Source organism: Pteropus medius, unplaced genomic scaffold (genome assembly GCF_902729225.1).
Source record: "Pteropus medius unplaced genomic scaffold, Ma_sr-lr_union100, whole genome shotgun sequence".
In the NCBI taxonomy this organism is placed as follows: domain Eukaryota; kingdom Metazoa; phylum Chordata; class Mammalia; order Chiroptera; family Pteropodidae; genus Pteropus; species Pteropus medius.
Window position 1 is genome coordinate 12416342 of NW_024340696.1, and position 18729 is coordinate 12435070.

General features: G+C 44.3%; 1 protein-coding gene across 5 annotated transcripts in view; it reads left to right on the top strand.

Moving 5' to 3' along the window:
• The first annotated feature begins 8306 nt into the window (after positions 1-8306).
• The window catches only part of PRR5L (proline rich 5 like), a 65634-nt gene continuing 55211 nt past the window's right edge, over positions 8307-18729 (top strand). The window contains exon 1 of one of the 5 annotated variants that reach the window (XM_039867200.1): positions 8307-8436. The gene's annotated coding sequence lies outside the window, so the exon portion shown is untranslated. Of the gene's footprint in view, positions 8437-8581; positions 8929-18729 lie in introns of those variants that run through there. The other 4 variants (XM_039867221.1, XM_039867212.1, XM_039867205.1 and 1 more) reach the window with 4 other exon arrangements.

Consider the following 18729-nt stretch of genomic DNA (forward strand, 5'->3'; position numbering starts at 1 on the left):
GATGGTTGTCTCTTTACCTTGTTGACGATTTCTTTTGCTGAGCAGAAGATGTAGTCCCATTCATTTATTTTAGCTTTTACTTACCTTGCTTTTGAGGTCAAATTAATAAAATCCTCTTTAAGCCCATTCTTGAGTTTCATTCCCATGTTTTTTTCTTTGCATTTTATTGTTTCAAGTCTTATATTCAGATCCTTAATCCATTTTGAGTTAGTTTTGGTGTGTAGTGATAGACAACAGTCTAGTTTCATTCTTTTGCAGGTGGCTTTCTAGTTTTCCCAGCACCATTTATTGAAGAGGCCTTCCTTGCTCCACTGTACGTGTTTGGCTTTTTTGTTGAAAATTATTTGCCCATAAATTATAAACCCATAAATATGGGTTTACTTCTGGGCTCTAGATTCTGTTCCACTGGTCCATGTGTCTGTTTTGCTGCCAGTACCACATCGTTTTGATTACTGTCACTTTGTAGTATAATTTGAAGTCAAGCAGAGTGATGCCTCCAGCCTTGTTCTTTTTTCTCAGGATGGCTTTGGCAATTTGGGGTCTTTTGTGCTTCCATACAAATCTGATGATTTTTTGTCCTATTTCTTTAAAAAACGCCGATGGGATTTTGATGGGGATTGCATTAAATCTGTATAATGCTTTAGGTAATGTGGTCATTTTAACTATGTCGATTCTTCCAACCCAAGAACACGGAGTATCTTTCCATTCTTTGTATCTTTTTTGATTTCTTTTAATAAGGTCTTGTAGTTTTCATTATATAGGTCCTTCACATATTTCGTTAAATTTATTCCTGGGTATTTTATTCTTTTTGTTGCAATTGCAAAAGGAATTACTTTTTCCACTTCTTTTTATTATTAGACACTTCATTATTAGAGTATAGGAACGCTATGGATTTTTGAACGTTGATTTTGTATCCAGAGACTTTACTGTATTTGCTTATTGTTTCTAGTAGTGTGCTTGTGGAGTCTTTAGGGTAGAAAAAATTTTGGAATATTGGAGATGGCAGGAGAATGAAGAGACTAGAGACTTTTATTTGGTGTGGGTACCGAACAGCATGGTTGTATTTCTCCAGTCACATTTATACTGATGCACGACTGAATCAGAGGAGAATCAGACTGAACTTTGACTTAGCAAAGCAAATACAGTGAAGCGAGAAAAGGACAAGGGAGTCCAGGATGTATGCAAGGAAGTTAATATAATAATGGAATCCAATCTGGGCGAGGAGGGAAATGAAGACATGAAGGGAATGAGAGGCCATAAAAAGGCAATATATCTCAGGGAGCTGAAGAATTATGGGAACCAGGCTACTGAAGGGAGTAAACTGGAAAATTAAGAGAGTGGGAGAGGATGGTAATAGGGAATGACAAGGTGAAGGCTGACCATGAGAGTGAGTGGCCCTGGTAGAGTGGAGGACAAGGTCATTGGAGCAGATGTCAAGGAACTGAGCTGCCAGGATATCGGATAGGATTTTTTCTATAGATATTAAAATCACCAGGAATTATGACAGGAGCAGTAGCTCAGAAAGTGACGGTGAACCAGGAATTAAAGCTTCAAAGAAAGATGGGGATAACTCAGGAGCCTGAGATGGTAGTCACAAGGAATGGGAGTGAGTTCAATAGTCTGATGACTTGATGGGGATTTTTAGGGAGGAACTGTGGTCTCAAAGTGTCACAAAGAGCAAAGAAAACAACCACTCTGCCTCACAATCCAGTGATACAAGGAGTGTTGGAGAGAAACCACATCATCCGAGAATATTTCAGGGGAGGGAGGGTCCTTGGAGAGCCAAGGTTCGGTTAGAACAGTGATTTCCAAAATGTGGTTTGGGAACCCCAGGGAGACTCCAAGACCCTGTCGGAGATCCACAAGTCTAAAAATATTTTCATGGTAATACCAAGATATCATTTGCCTTCCATTCTCATTCTCTCACGAATGTACAGTGGAATTTTCCAGAGGCTACGCAATGTGATAACGCAACAGATTGAATGCAGAAGTGGATAGGAGAGTCCAGCTGTCTTCTATTAAGCCAGAAGTTAAAGAGGTTTGCAGAAATGTAAAACAATGCCCTTCTTCCCATGACTTAAAAATACATAGTTATAAATGAATTTTTGTTTAACTTCAAATCTACTAAGTATTGATAGATATAACCCACACAAACAAAAGCTCTTTGGAATCCCCAATAATATTTAAGCATATCCTGAGACTGAAATGTTTGAGAACCATTGAGTTAAAACATAAAAGCTAATGAAATGTTCAGAAAAGAAGGTGAAGATATAGGAGATTTTGCTGATGATGGACTCTGAGTTCCAGAGCATACAACTGGTGGCTTTGGAGAATGGGGAAGGGCTGGGAGACAGATCAGAAATGGGAATAAAGAAGGCCACGTGGTGATGACAGTCTGGGTGGTGAAGGGTAACCTTGAACCCTGGCTTCTTGTGGGGAAGGCAGAGAGTGGTGTGTGTTGTCAGGAAGCCGGGAGAATCAGACTGAGCCAGCTCCTGCTGGGGAGGTATAAAGCCAGGACACTGGCCAACTTATACAGTAACCGGGTCCGTTAGTTAGAACTCATAAAGGGCAGTCTGATTGGCACTGCTTACCTGCCTACTCCCAGGACCAGTCACCTGTCACAAGTCATAGGATGATCTGCTGCCTCATCCTGCAAAATTTGAGGTGTGTAATAGTTCCTAAAAAAGGGGATATGGTCTGGGCTATGATGACAAAGAAGAATAAAAAAAGTTTTTTTGGAACAACCGTGAGTATTTATTTGGAATGTTTCCCATTCAGTCCTCCCTTATGTGCAAAGATAAATTGAGTGTGTGCGGATCTTACATTATGACACAAAAATTGGGATACGTAGTTTGCCGTGAATGCCATCCATCATTTCTGCAAGGAAAAGGCCTTCTGAGAGATGAATCAGGCAATGCAATGTCAGCATCTTTGGGTGTGGCAGTAGCGGGTGAGTTGATATATATAGCCAGATTCCTACATCAGTAGAGAAAATCTGGAGATGGATCTGCACCAATGGTTGGTTGATGGAGGCGCTAGCCCAAAAAATCTTTTAGGCCAAATCTGCCATATTGCACAACTCCAGGAGATACCACTCACACTGTGATCCAAGTGACTGTTGTTACTTACAGTTGTGTGATGCAGAAGCTCTAAAATGAGAACCTTCTCTGTAAGTGTCAATATCTTATTTCCATGCTGTTTTGTGTAACATCTTTTTATCATAGTTTCGACATGTCAATTTTTTGCATTTAAAAATGTGTTTAGATGTGCCACATTCGGGGAATGTGCTCAACGAGAGCACTTATTCCCCCCAGCTCCTCCCACAAACTGTGAGTAGGTACATAAATCAACTTCTCTCTCTACTGAATAATTCCTACCAGGCTTCAACACATGCCTTACTATTTGCCGCCTAATTAAAAATAATAAAAAAAAATAATCAAATCGACAGATTTTCTCCTGACCTTGCACCCCTCTCCAGGGGTAGCCCTATTTCTCTGCTTCCCTTCACAAAAAAAACTCTTGAAAGAGTTGTTAATATTTTCTGTCTCCATTTCTTCAACTCTCTTCTCAGCCCACCCTGATGGTTTTCCTCCCATCCGATCCAAGCATCATCAACTTTTCCTTGCTCTTCTGTGGCCACCTCCTTAAAAGGACCGCCAGTCCTCACCTTTGCCCTTTTTCTAGTTCATCCACCACATATCAGCCTGAGAGATCTTTCTAATACAGAAATCAGATCACCTTACTTCCTACCTAAAACCCTCTGATTACTTCCCACCGTGACCAAACTCTTACCATGACTTATCATTTCTTGTATGATCTGACTTTGACCTATTTCTTGGACTTCATCTTGTTAGCCTCTCTACCTGTTTGCTATCTTCAAAAGGTTTGAGCCTTTTCATCCCTCAAACTTGCCAAGCTTCTTTGTGCCTCGAGGCCTCTGTACTGGACATTTCTTCCATTTGGAATTTTCCTCTGTTCTCACAGATGCCTCTTTTCATTGTTTCAATCTCAACTCCAAAGCTATGTTCTCTGGGAGGCCATTCCTGATGACCCTAAATAAACCACTTCCCTTCTTCCCTCCCGTCACACTGGTGTCCCGTTTTATCCTTGTCACAGCACAGATCAGTACTTTGAATTATCTCCTCTATGTGTATTTGTTTCCATGTTTATTGTTTGCCTGCTGCCTGTTGGTGCTAGAGACTTTGTCTTTCTTATTCATTGTGGCATCTCCAGTACTTGACACTAATAAGTGACCAGTCAATAGTTGTCAACAGACAGACGGACTTGAAATTCTGGGAAGGAATAATTGAAATCTGGATAATCCAGGGGAAATTCGTGAGGATTGTTACAATTCTTTTCACTTTTAAGATTTGCTCATTCAAGTCATTCTCAAAATACTTTCAGATTTAATTAAATACCAGCCCCTTTAGAGTGGAGGGCAGACACTTCCCAATACCAAAGATAAAAAAGAGTTAAAGACCAACATACCAGAAATACCCCCACTGCTATCAACAAAAGGATGAAAAAGATGAAAACAATGTTTTGTTTGTATCATCCAAGATTCTTCCAAAAAAAAAAAAAAACCTTCAAGTTTCTCCATTTTTTTCTACTGTGGAAGTTAGAAAGAGAGAAGGAGGTTAAACGTTTTTTCATTTTGTGTATCAAGTCTTCCTGCTATACCAAAGGTCACTGATTTTACACCCTGTTGTTAGATCAAATGCTGAGCTTATTTCTCAAATGGTTCTTTTTTTATGGATGGTGCAATACTGTTGATATATCCTGAGTGCTCATGCAAGTTCTATATCTAGATTAGTATTTCTCATGAGTAACTACATTAACTTATTTTATGACCGAGCACCTGAAAAGCTGTGTGTTTTAACACTGCACATTCCTATGAGGCCTACCTGTGCTCCTCACAACTTCTGTATCAGGCATTAGCAAACGATCTTTTCAGGGCCTCCGTTTTTCCATCTATAAAAAGGAGAAAACTCATGGATGCACTTCTTCGTTAGAAAACTTTTATGACGTGGTATGAGACATTGAAGTATCATGGAAGGAGGTGCAAACTGGAGATTAGACCTTCGAAACCTAAATTCGACAGACATTTATTTCATACTCATTGTAGACCAGATTCTTAAGGCATTAAATGCTATGATGCTGTAAATTGAAGTGATTTTCATTAGTATTCAGAGATGGAAGTAGTTAATCAGACCAAAAGCGGGTATAAGGGGGCAAAAGAGCACTGAGTTGGGATCATAGATCCTTGCCCCTTCCTTTCTTGTTTGTATGTAACTTTAGCCAAGCACCTAACCTACCTGGAACTTAGTTTGATTAGGCTCTAGGGATAGAAACCAGCAATGGGATGTTATGGGAACAGAGGAAAAGTAGAACAGGCCTCTGGAAGAGCAGAAAGTGGATGGTGGTTTCGACCCCAACGTCTCCCCTAAGAAGGACCTCTGCTTCTCCCTGTCTTGATGCCCACTTGCCTCATTTCTTCCCAGTAGCTTCCTTTATCTCAGTAGTATTCAAATATGTGAGGCCAAGCAAATTCTGATTAAAAAACCTGTTCCCATGGAGCTGGGGAGAAAAATGGTTTGCACCTATGCCATCCTATTGCATAATTTCTAATTTCTGCTTACTCATATCGCCGGACGCTCCTAACTATGTGCCAGCATCCTTTTCTAGCTGCATCAGTGTGGCAGGGAAATGGGTGAAGTAGGCTGGGAACAGAAGAAGGGAGCAGGGAGTGGTTACGACTATGGCCAAACCGGGAAGCTACATGCACTGGCTAAGGGGAGAGAGCTCTAGCTAATTGTGGCTACGTGGGCCTGCAGCATCATCAGTGCCAGATTTTCCAGATTTTTCAAGGCAAGCTGAAAATCCATAATTTTGCATGAAGTTTTCTGAGTGTTACATGTTAGCAATTATTAATTTTTGAAATGTTGACAACATGAGGTTCAAACAATATACGCCTAATATATATCGAGCTGGTCCATGGGCAGCGGCCAATTTGCAGCTTCTAGAATCTAGAGTTCAGATAGAGTCATGACCTTTCAACCTTTGTTCTGGATTTTAGCTACATGGTGTGTGTGTGCGCGCGTGTGTGCGTGCGTGTGCGCGTGTGTGTGTGTGTGTTCACATTCCTGAAATAGAATCTGATTGGCTCAGTGTACCTCTTTCGTGCCTGAGTTTGTCACAGAATTTGGCTGCGTTTGGGTCAGGTGTTTCTAAGGGCTACTCTGTCAGTAGGGACCTTGACTGGGCCAATTTCCATTTCAGAGGCTGTGGCCTTGATAAGCTATGTACCTGATATATCTACTGAAGACCTAGAATTTCCTCCTCCATGAACGAATGTTTCAATACAATGAACCTTATTGGTTTCTCCTAACACAATTCTGTTTCTTGATCAGAAAAGGCCATGTTCCATTGACATTTAGCTAGAATTTTGGTAAAAATGTGGGTGGTGACAAATATACTATATAGGTATTAATGGCCCTCAGAAGGAAGCTTTGATTTACACCAAAATGTTGGTGACTTCTTATTTTAAAAAAAAAATCTGTTTACAAATTACAAGCCCTAGAGTTAGAAGAGGCTTTAACCTCCTTAAGCCGCCCTTTCTGTCCTTGAATACTCTTTTATGGCATCTCTACCATGCTGGCATCGCCCATATTGTGAATGCTTCTCTTTACCAGGGAGTGTACTTCTTCCAAAGGGAGCCTCTTGTATCCTGGGATAGGCCTGGTGATTCCTTTTTTTTTTTTTTTTTTTTTAATCACACAGTAACCAATCCACCATAGGCAATCAATACAGCATACACTTGTGGAATGAATCCACTTACGGATTCATTCTTATGATATTTACTGAGTGCATATGATGTGCCAGGCACTGCTCTTGACCTTGGAACAATATCAGTGAACAGAACAAATCCATGTTCTTGTAGAGCTGAGGTAGCCTGGAGGTAAGGTGTGGTGAGAGAGAGACAGTAATTTTTTAAAGTAATTTATGTAACATGTGACAAGTGATAGAGGCAATGAAAAAAGAAAAAGTAGAGTTGAATGAAGGGGATCCGGAGGGAGGAGTGAGTAACAATTTTAAAAAGACCCAATAGGGTGGACCTCATTTTGAACAAAGACTTGATGTCAGCAGCACAAAATGTTTCCCAATCTATCTTCCTACCTCCGTGTAGAAATAGCTCCCTTTTTACCTCCCAGACCTGCAGAATAATAATAATAATAACAGCTTAACAGCTGTTGAATCCTAGCAGAGATTCTAAGCACTTTCTCTATAGGAATTCATTAAATCCTCATAACAACCTTAAAAGATAGCTACTATGTTTATCCCATTTTCATAGGAGTAAACTGAATCATAGCAAAGTTAAGTTGGCTCCTATCCTGAAACTAGTACGAGGAGCAGGTGGTACATAAACCTTGATCTTCTGACTCCAGGCTTTGGCTCTTAAGTCCTCAGCACAGCTGCCTTGAAGACTTAGCTCAAGTCCCTTCCAGAAGACTGCCCCCTCAAGCTTTTCTTTCCCAGGCACATGCCTGGGCCCAGTACCTTTCATTCTCTGTTGATTCCTAGGATGAGATCTAAAATCTCTTGATCCTGGCGTTTGTAGGAAGAATACTCTAGCTTTAGGTAATGTCACTGGACAATTGAGGCACCCAGAGCTTCGTCACCTCCTCCCCACGGCAAGCATTCTGACCAATGCCACTTACATAGGTTTTGTAAAGTTACAGTGATCAAAATACACACGAATTTTTTTTTCTCAGTTTTGACATAAAAAGACATACATACATCTTTTCTTCAGCAAAGGTCACTGTGGTTTCAGAGCCTAAGTGTGATGTGTGAGCATGCAGCATTTTTAAAGTATTTCCTGCTCAACCATAGGGTGAAATTATGCAAGCCAGTGAGTCCTGAAAACAGCTGCATCAAATTTTTAACACCTGCAAAAAAAAAAAAAGTTTTGAAAATAAGTTTACATTGTTTTTAATTTGGGGATTGGTTGGTTTTCTGTTGTTTCAAACTGTGAAGGACCGTCCAATTCATTAAACCTTCAGTTGGAAATAGAATTTGGGAGCTTTAAAAGAGTTTTGTAAATCTAAGGGAGAGACTTCACTGGAATTCTATTTCCATGAACGCACTTGAAAACAACTTCTCCTGGAACGGGCCTGGGGACTGTTCCTTAAAATCACAACAAAAGTCCGGGGCTCTAGTTCTCTAGTGAGCCTAAGAATCACTCCCTTGGCTTTCTGGTGGTTTCCTCGTCGTGGGGGGTGGGGTGGGAAGGGAGGAGATCCCATCCTGGGGTGGGGGTGGGGGATTGTCTCGTCTTGGGTGAGGGAAACACAGCCAAGAGCTCCCTTGACCTGTTGCATCCTCCCGGGCTTTTCAAGCGAAAGAGTTGGATTTCCTGAAATTGTTGAACTGGATGTAAGTGCAGGCGCCCCCTTCCCCTTCTTCCCGCTCCCCAGCAGCGTGCGAGTAGCTGCTGGGGAAGGGGAGTGGGATAGGGGGAGGTGGGATGGGGTGGGGGCCGTTGGAGAGATACCGAAGCAGAAAACAGGACAGGAAAAGTGGGAGGAGGAGGAGGGGAGGGAGGAGGAGGAGGCTGTAAGACGAGAGAGGAGGGAAACGTGTCACCAGCCCGACTCCGGGAGCTCCGCCGCCGCCTCGTTTGTTGACTCGCGCTGGAGAGGACTTGAGGCTGGACCGGACCCGTGGAGGGCAGAGCTGGGAGTGAACGGAGGAGGGACAGCTGGGCAGAGCGCGGTGGCGAGAGCCATCCAGGTCGCTCGTTTCTCTCGGGTGAGAAAACTTTCTCGGGAAGACCGGAAAGTTTTTCCTGCGCGCGCGGAGTCTGGGGAGGAGGCGAGCTGCGGGTGTGCACGACGCGAGGTGACTCACTGCCGGGACCCCAAGGGGGTGAGTGGGGAAGTCCCAGGGAGGGGCTGAAGTTGTTGGCTCAGCAGTGGTACAGGATTGAGAACAAAATCGCCCGGCAAGCCGGGGACAATCCGGTGGGGCACGGGAAGCGGGGGGGGGGGGCGCAGGGGGGAGGCTTCATGAAAGCGTCATATCTTGGGGTAACCGGCTGGGGACCCCCGCGAAGTTGAGGATTTTAGGATCGGACGCTGCCGGCAGGCGTAGAGGACCGGACTTGAGACCTCCCGGGCGGGGAGGGGTGTAGCCGCGCCCCGCGTCTGCGACTTAGGGTGGGCGAAGCCCCGCTGTAGGGTGGCATGTGGGATGCTGACGATGGTGGAACCCAGGCTGAACCAAGAGATCGAAAAAGAAAGTTTGCTTGTCTCTCTTCTTCTCCCTCCACCCGAGGGGGCAAGTCTAAAGAGCTGCCCCACTCCGGCGAGGGCGATTCGGCGCCCCGAAACAGCCCATCTTTTCCTGCTGTCCTCTTTCTCCGGAGGGAGGCGTGGGAGGGGACGGCAGGGAAGGCAGCCGCTTTGTCCCGCGCGCCGCTCCGCGGGCTGGGGCGGGCTGGAGCGCAGCGGGACAGCGGGCCGGGGCGGGCGGCTCTCCGCGCCCGCGGCGTCTCCTTTCCGCTTCGTATTTCCCGCCCGCCCTCCATTTGGCAAGGCTTGTTCCTGCGCGCCTACTGTGCGCGCGGCGTGCTTATTGAACACAGGGGGCGCTCTGGAGCGCCCACCCGGGCGTCTCCGACCCTCCCCACCCCCCTCTCCCCAGCCCTTCTTCCTAAGGGAGCTGCCCCGGGTCAAACCTGATTGTGTACTTGCAAACCGTGCTTTAGGAATCAGCTCTGGGGTTCCTCCCTGGTTGTCAGTAGGGTTTTCCCCCTGTTTTACCCAGCCTCTGCCCTCAGTCACATGCCGCCGCTCTTCCCCCGCGGTGCCGGGAGCCCGCGTTTTGTTCGTCAGCAGTAAGGCGGTGAGTATTTATAGATGCCACTGCAATCTTGCGGCAGGCAAGGTTTCAATTACTGCGATGCGCCTTACAAGGCAGAGGGCTCGCGCGTCGGCTCAGTGGCACGTCTGTTGCGGGGACCCGCATGGAAAAAGCTCTGGGCTGGAGTCTCTGGGCATCTCTGCTGGGGCGGAGATCTGGGCTTGTTGCCCGGACGAGACGTGCAAATTCACATGACCCGTGCAAAGGATCAAAGCAGTCCAGGACACTGACGGTCCAGATTGCCCCCATCCCCTGCCACCCACCGACCGAAGGGTGCTCACTGATCAAGCCTCGGAGACTGCTCTTTTTGACCAAAGGGTAATCTTGACCACCGCGTGTTGCGGTCTTGACATTTCATTGGCCTACATGCTCCAAATGTCACAGTGCTGCGCTCTGGTAAATTGTTCTCGGGATGGAAGGCGCTATTATTGACAACATGAAGCGGCAAGTGGGTCAGTAGGGGAAATGGAGCTTGCAAAAACCAACTAAGCCACATTTTAAATTTAGTGCCTGGTGAGCTTCCTAGGGCGACTGAGAACCTTGCAGAGCTCCTCCATGGAACCTGGCTGCCCCGCCTTCTCTGGTTGCAGGCTTGAGCTCTAGAATTCGACCAAGGGTGCTGTGCAGAGCGTTTTCTCTAGAATGTTGCAGATTAGGGAAACAATTCTTGGCCAGTTCACATAGTTGGCTTTGGTTTTTCCAACCCCAACCGTTGTCCTTTCTGTATTTTATTGATGCTTCTAACAGCCAGAACCATTAATGGTGTAAAGAAAAAAGGCATTAGAAATAAGCTAGTTTAATTGGCTTATTTCTCAAGGGCTTTGTTTAGAGTATCTTGTTTCTCAATGAGGAGACCTCATTTCTTTCAGATCCAATGGGTCGTGGATGTATATTTATTTCAGTGGGTGAGATTTCAATAATGGTCTGTGTTTAAACATTACAAAAATGTTCCCTTTGTTTTATTTTATTATTAATTTTTGCAGAGCTAGACCAATGCAGAATTGATTTGAGACATAGAGTGTGAGCCCCTCTGAAAGTTCCCTAATATGTTTAACATTCATCATTAAAAGTTTGTTTCCTAGAGTTGCCACTCTATGTGCTTGTTAAAAGCGATGCTTATAGAAACTATTGTTTGTTAACAAGTCAGTGTGAGTTAATATCTCAGTTGCTGAAAGCTGGGAATAAAATATTTTATGGGTTTGTATGGGAGATGGTGTTAGGAGTTTGGAAACAGAGAGAGAGAGTGGTACCTTGTTTTACAAGGGAGGATTCCACTTTGGAGCCAAGAAGGAGGAGGGGAGTATAGGTGAGGCAAGGTGATGATGGGGCATCAGAGGTGAACTTGAGTTAATTCACATTTTGGTCAAGGGTTGAGATCCAAGGTTTACTTTGAAAATTGTACAGTTAAAACAAACGAGCTAACTTATGTATTTGGCAACTACTGTGAACCAGGTACAGCCGTGGTCATGTTATTTGAGTTTCCCAACAACCTGAGTAGGTAGATATTCTCCTCTGTATTTTAAGATGTGAAAATGGAGGTTCAGAGAGATTAATTACCTTCCTGATATCACACAGCCATTAACTTAAGTCCCTTGTTCTTTCTCGTACATAACCTGGAAGGCCTTCCATGAAGAATCCAAGGTCCCAAATACTCAAGAAGGTCCTAATGGTTCACGTGGAAGTTTCTAGATTAGAAGTTGATACCAGAGCAGTGTGAACTAAAATGAGCAGACAGGATAGAACTGAAGGGACTTTCTAGATAATTCTGATAGTAGTTATTTCATGGAAGAAGGAGAGAAGCCCTGTAGATATTGTGAATGTAGAGAATTACTAGCATTGATCTGGCAGGGGATGGCTGTGACATTGCAGAGCAAGACCTGGTGATTGGCATGCCAGACGAGGTGCCCAGAGGGGAAAAGTGCGTAGGAAGTACCTTCACCTCCCTCTGCATGCTTTCTGTTGTGATTCTATTAGAATCCCCAGGTTATAGTCGCTATAAATTAGGGATCCTGAGCTCATGAGACTTGTTTTTATTTTAATTGGATTTGGCCCTTTGAGGTAACATCTGCCCAATCTCTCTCTTTAAATGTTTTCTTATGCTTTGCCAGTTTATGGCCTTTGTAGATTAGCCCTTGTATTTCATTTAGAGGAGAGAGGGAGGGCGGGTAGGATGGAGAGGAGAGAAAGAGAGGAGAGAGAGAGAGAGAGAGAGAGAGAGATGGGTAGGGAGAGCAGAATGAGAACATGCAAAGGTTAGTGATTACCTAAATTGGATTAAGTTCTGTCTAGCAGGGTTTAAAGAAATACTTGCTCTCTAATTACCATCAACTAGGAATTTAAATGGCCTATTAAATTTGACTTTTTTTTTTTTAACTCAGGATAGTTCCAGCTCTAACATTCTGAGATTTGAGAGGTTTTTTCCTATTCTTCAAATGTGTAAAGAACATCCCCTGCCTCTCACTCTCCCTCTCCCCTCTTTTAAAAATACTACATTTCTGTAGCAGGATAATTAATGATATTATTATATACAGGCTTCATGAAGAAGCAGAAGCTCACAGCCAGGTTCAGCCAGCTCCGTCAGCCTCTGGAGAGCAAGGCAGTTAACCAAGTTCTTTATCAGAAATTTAGGGACACCTATGTGACGCTTTTAGGATGGAGCAGGACTTGTTCATTTTTCTCTGTAGTAGAAGGATAGACCTAGAATGAAAATCGGCCACCTTTACTCTTGTGTGAATAAAAAATGAGTCTTCTTTATTGAAGTGGGTGGCGTGTGCGCTGAAGGGGTGAGACTAAGGTAAGGCACGTTGAGGCTTCAAGGGTGTAAACCTTAAGACCCTGAAAGAGTGCCTCACTTGCCAAACCCTCTTCCCCACCCTGGTGTGCTTATGGGTGAACTGTGCCCAGAAGGGTTTTGGAGAGCAGTGGGACTCACCAAATGATCTCTCTCCCTCTTTTGACTGGAACCTAGGGCAAAACCTGGTTGACATCTACCCCTGCTGTTGCCTAGACAACCTATCATAATTACGTGTATAATTAAGTTTGTGTATAATCACATGTTAAATAAAAGCGTGTATGTGCCTCTCTAAGCTTTCATTCTCTTTCCCTCTCCTCAGTTTCAAGGTGTAAAGATTTCTGTCACGCACTCATCAGTGCTCTGGTTTCGCTTTAGCTGGTTGCCAAATGCCAGTAACACCTCCAGTTTCTCACTTCTCTCTTTACTGGTTACAGGACTTTCTCCCAACTTTGCTGGTTTTTTTTCTTTTTTTTTTTTTTGACACAAGCCGAGTTCTGTGTTTTGTTGAAGGCATCTGTGTCGGCAGTTAGGTTTCTAGCAAATACTAGGATTAAGGGACCACTGTGGGTTCCCTCAGCCATTTGGGAACTAGAATGTCACCTTAAGCTGCGTCTGAGAGAATACCTGAGAGAATTTGTTTTTGCTTTTTTTTCCCCCAAGGACCAGGGCAAAAATCCAGCGAGGGCTGTAATGTGTCTGTATTATTCCAAACTAAGCTGCCTCAGACCCTGTCACAACCTGCTCATGACCTCAGCTACATAAATCCTCTGTGTAAACCCTTTTGCACTTGCTGATTCTAAATACTCCTTCGAAACTGGTTCTTCATCACTCCCTAGATATCTTTTGGGGAGGCCACGTCAACTGCTGCTGCCATTTTGGAGAACTCTGCTACAGCTTGCTGGCTGCTGGAGTCCACGACTGTGGGAGCTATATGGCTGCTTTTTTGGTAAAAGAGCTGAAGGCAGAATTAATGGGCATGTATGGTAATCCTTTGTGGTGTTCAGAGATAATTTTTTAAAGGAATTTTTGACCAACAGGACAATCGATTCCTTTCAGGCCTCACAAAAGACTCCCGAATGCCTCAAAGGGTGGTATCAACTTGGCAATGAGGAGAGTTGTTGTAAGGGTTTAGGTGTTGGCCCCAACTGACATCTTGGAGACAGCACAGATCCGGGAACTAAGATCTGGAATCTGATCTCTTCTCTGCCATGGGCAAGCTGTGCGTCCAGGGGCGAGTTGCCCATTTGTTCTGGGCCCAAGTTGTCTCATCTACAAAATAATGAGATTGGCTTGCTGCTCAAGTTCCTTTCTGTTCTAAAATTCTGTGATGGCCACAGAAGCATGATCTATAGCAGCGCTTCTCAAGGTGCATATGCATCACCTTGGGATCTTGTTAAACCACAGAATCTCATTCAGTGGCTCTGGGTCGGGGCCTGAATCTCTAACAAGCTCTGAGGTGATTTTAACTCTGCTGATTCTCAGATCACAGTTTAAGGAACCATGCATAGAGTCAAGACCAGGGTGTTTTTCCCCTTGGCCCTGTTGACGTTTCTAGCTTGATAATTTGTTGTGGGGCACTGTCCTGTGTATTGCAGAATGTTTAACAGCATCCATGACCTCTACCTACCACCAGTCTATAGCATCTTCCATCCCCACTCCCCACAGTTATGACAATCAAAAAGGTCTCCAGACATGGCTGAATGTCTCCTGCTGGGTGGGAGGGGGCAGAATCATACCTGTTTGAGAACGTGGGTCTAGCCCTGTGTTCTCAAGCATGGTTGTACATTGGAATCGCTTAGAAGATGCCTAGAAAGTACAATAGCCTGGAGTTCTTCTCTTTGAAATTCTGGAAAAGCACATGAGTCCTTGTGCTGTTTCTCATAGCTCCGAGACCAGAGGCAATTTGCTTATATGCTCCGAACCAGAAATTCTTCACTTCTAAAATCGGGGTGATAATGATGCCTACTTCCTAGGGTTGTTGGGGAGACCAGATGAGATGACTTGAGCACGAGCTTTGTCAGCCGTAAAGTGCTGTGGAGATATTAGTGGTGAACGTTATACCACTGGCCTCTGTGGTTTTATTTTATTGATTTAATTACTTTAATTACTTTGTTTATTTTTCCCAGGACGGGATTCACCTTCCCTCGGGCCTGCCTCAGTGACCTTTATGCTGTCTTTCCTCCTCATTTCCCCCAGCCCTCACGGTTACAAGCTATGCACGCTTTTCTTCCAGTCACCCTAACGCAAGGGCCTCAAACCATCAGCCAGTGGGCCGTGCTTTGGCGTCAGATGCGTTTGGTTTGGTCTGAATCGTGTTTTTCATTTTGCCACAGTCTGCACTCAGCTCTGTCACTGGCGTGGTTTCTCTGCCTCGACTGCCCAGGCATCGAGCTTGCCATCCCTGCTTTAGGCCTTCCTGTCCTTTTCCTTAATCAGGTCCAGTTACTCTTCCCTTTTCATTTCTTTGTGACCTTGCTGGCTCATCTCAGTGTCCAGGGTAGTAGGTGCTCACCAATATTGGTTGGAATGTGATATTTTCATCCTGTCCTTGCCTGTCACAAATAAAAAAGAAAGAAAAGAAAGCAAGCAAGCAAGCAAGCAAGCAAGCAAGCAAGCAAGCATATTCTTTGAGCTTTACTTATGAAATCTTGTTTTTCCTACCCCAGATTTTCTTTCCAGTCTCCAGCATTCCCATGCTTTAGCAGAATGGACAAGAAAATGGAGAATTCTGCGTGTTTCGGTTGACCTTCCATTAGCCTTGCCTTTGAACTGGAGAAGGTGATTTAACCTTTCTGTCTAGATCTTGTCTCAATTGTTATCTTCAGTTACAGCCCATGGTGGTGTCGAGTTGCATTTATAACATTACTTCTGAGTATTTCCTGCTAGACCCTGAGCCACTTGGGGGCAGATACTCTATTCTCCTTTGCCCCATAAGGCTTCCTCCCCTTAGATCCTGGGGCAACGTTTGGTGTTGAACGGACCTGAGTTGAATTCATGACCTCAGTGAAATGATCAGATCCTAGAGACCCTTAGGCTTTCTGACCCTCTATTCAAGGCTCTTTTTTCCTGACTACATGACATGGGGAGAAGTTTCCTTTCCCTTCATCTCCTTTTCTTATGAAAAAGTATTTCATCGTCTTCCTGCAATTGAGAAAGTGCAGATTATTTTTAATAAGTAGTACATGTGAGTCTAGAACACATTTCCCCATAGTTAAAACTCTTGTTGGCTGCCAGACAGTAGCTTCTGACCGCTCTTATATACGTTATATGTCAGAAATACACTTGCTCGCATAGTGGTCAGTCTCAGTTACAGCTTGTGTCTAGACTTTTTGGTTTATCATCTGGTAGGCACTGCAGAATCACTCTGGATGGCATTTACGGGCCACACCCAAACAATTTGCACTCCAAGAAACACGATACTTAAAGTGGGGTTTATAGACGAGTAAATAAGATGTGTGGTTATTCCCCACAGTTTTGCTTGACTGTTACTAAAGGAAGGGATTTTTCTGATTACACAGTGGTTTGCAGTCCTGAGTGATAATGATGATGATGATAATACGATGAAATAATTACTACTAGGTAGATCTAAATTGTCAGTGCTCTGGGTCTTCTCGGTGGACATTTAACGAATACCGTTCAGCAGAGATAAACACTTGAGTTTGCATCCTGTTTGTGCTGATATTTACTGTTGGACAAAATAGGACTTTTGTCCACACTCGTTTCCAGTGGAGTGCTGAGAAAGTTGTCTCGTTCTTCCTGTTGAGCCTTTTCCATTGTCCAAACTTGACACGACACAACATTTTCTGCTTCTGTAGGAGTGTCTCTGTCCCTTGGCCGGCTTTTGTTTCCTCAGGGTTGCGAAACTGAGTTCTTAGTCAAAACAAACGTGCTGCTATGCTACAGGCACCTCTCCTCCGCCACGTTTGTAGGCTCCACTGACCAACAAACAGACCCGGGGTCCCCTGCCCATGTGACCCTATCCATGTCCAATAATGCTTAGGGGGGCCTGAGTTCAGTCAACTATGAAGGGAATTTTTCTGATCCCTCAGAAATGGGAAGACTGTCCTTCCCGGTGGCTTGGAAGTCCACATTTCATTCCAGCGTTCAAGAACATTTCCTGGGTACCTTTTACCTGGTCAGTACTGCATTCATGTGGGATACAGCAGTGAACGAGACAGGCGAAGTCTTTGGCTTTGAGGAACTTACATGCCATCAGGGCTCGTCACGCAGTGAACAAGTAAACAGATACGATGACTTCAGCTTGCTTGGTAAGCAGCGTGAAGAAACGAAGTCTCCTTCCTGTAGGGACAGAGCGCGTTCACTGCCTGGTCAAGGTAAGAAGCTGTTGGTGATGTTCGAGAAAGGGAGCCAGGGCTGGTGTTCTGCTCTCATCTCTGCATTTGGCGATCATGAGTGCTGTTTAACAGAGAGATTATGAGCTCAGGCACCAAAATCGGGTAGCATTTGACTCTGGGTTCCTGACTTTGAGAAGGTTAATTTCCATGCTTTAGTTTCTTCATCTGCAAAATGGGAATAATAAAACCAACCTCATTGGTTGAAGGTAGAAATGAACTGAGATGGCAGATGCAGATACAGGCTTAACATTATGCTGGCCATCGTGGCCTGCTTCTGATGGTAGATGGTATATTCTTGTTAGCAATAAATACAGTGAAATACTCATGATAAGCGTTTGATTTGCAAAATGGCCTCACTGGTCTTGAAACCCCACTTCTGACTTGATTTCTATCCAGTGGGCAGGACGGGATGTGTGGAGTTCAGATCTGGTTTCCTAGATGGGTTCGGTGGGTTCTGTTTGCTGTGTGTTTCTTTTAGCCATGCCCTGGGTGCTGCTGGCTTGCCCTGTTTGAAGAGTGGATCTGGGTGTATATACAATGCAAAGGGGAATTGAGGACTCAGTGATGGGGTAAGAGTGAGATAAGGCAGTTCTCCCTGTAGGGCTCTCGGGTCGGGACTGAATGCATAGCTGGCAATGCTGAGAGAGCATTATGGCCATGGGCTAGGCCACACTCTTAACTGATAAGTCAGCAGACCTAGGGAAGGGAAGTGACTTGCCCAAGTCCACAGTGGCTGGTTGTGCAGACTTATGTTACACATGACTTAAGTCCCGGGTAAAAGATGTGATAAGGCTGGTGGCCATAGCTGTGATGAAATAAAACAAAGGTCACAAACCTATGTTAGTCCCCTAAAGTACTCGTTGGCTTGGTGAATTCATTACCAACACTTATAAATTAGGTGATTTCATATTTTTTAAAATGTGGATTTTTGGTTTCTCTTGGAAAATTCAGGTCTAACAAAACTGGTCTTATATCGTGGGATGGCAAAAACCAGACTGGATTGAGTGGCGACTGCCTCCTTTAGCCTGGGCAGGTCGTGCCTACGCTTCAAGATGTTCCAGGCCTGGACCTTTTGGCAAGGGTATGATGCACGGTGCAAAAAGGGAAAGAAACCAGGTCTTCCTTTCATCTTCTTTTCTTCCCAGGATTTATTTTCTGGTCCATAGGTCTCCACACAAGGCACCTCCTGTTGTAGGATTAGTGCTGAATAAATAAATTTGTGTCGAATGAATGAATTTATTCTGTAATTGATAGAACTTGACTGTACTTTGTTTGAATCCTGACTTCCTTTGACCAGCTTGAGTGACTTAGAACAAATCATATGACCTTTATTTTCTGTCTTTCCTTTTTGGGGGAGAGGGGAGGGCATCACTGCTGTTCTTGTTTAAGTAAGTAATACATTTTCATATTTCAAAATTCAAAGGTACAAAAGGGTTAATAGAGACAAGTCTTCCCCGCTGTGTCCCTGCCACCCAGCACCCTTCTTGGGGGAAACCAGTGTTGTCAGTTTCAGGTGCATCCCTTCAGAAGTACTTTATGCATGTGCAATGGAATATGTAAATGCTCTTTTTAATCTTTCGCATATAGATGGTAGCATAACATACACATGATTCTGCATTTAGCTTTTTAGCACACTTTCATTTAGAGTGTCCCCTG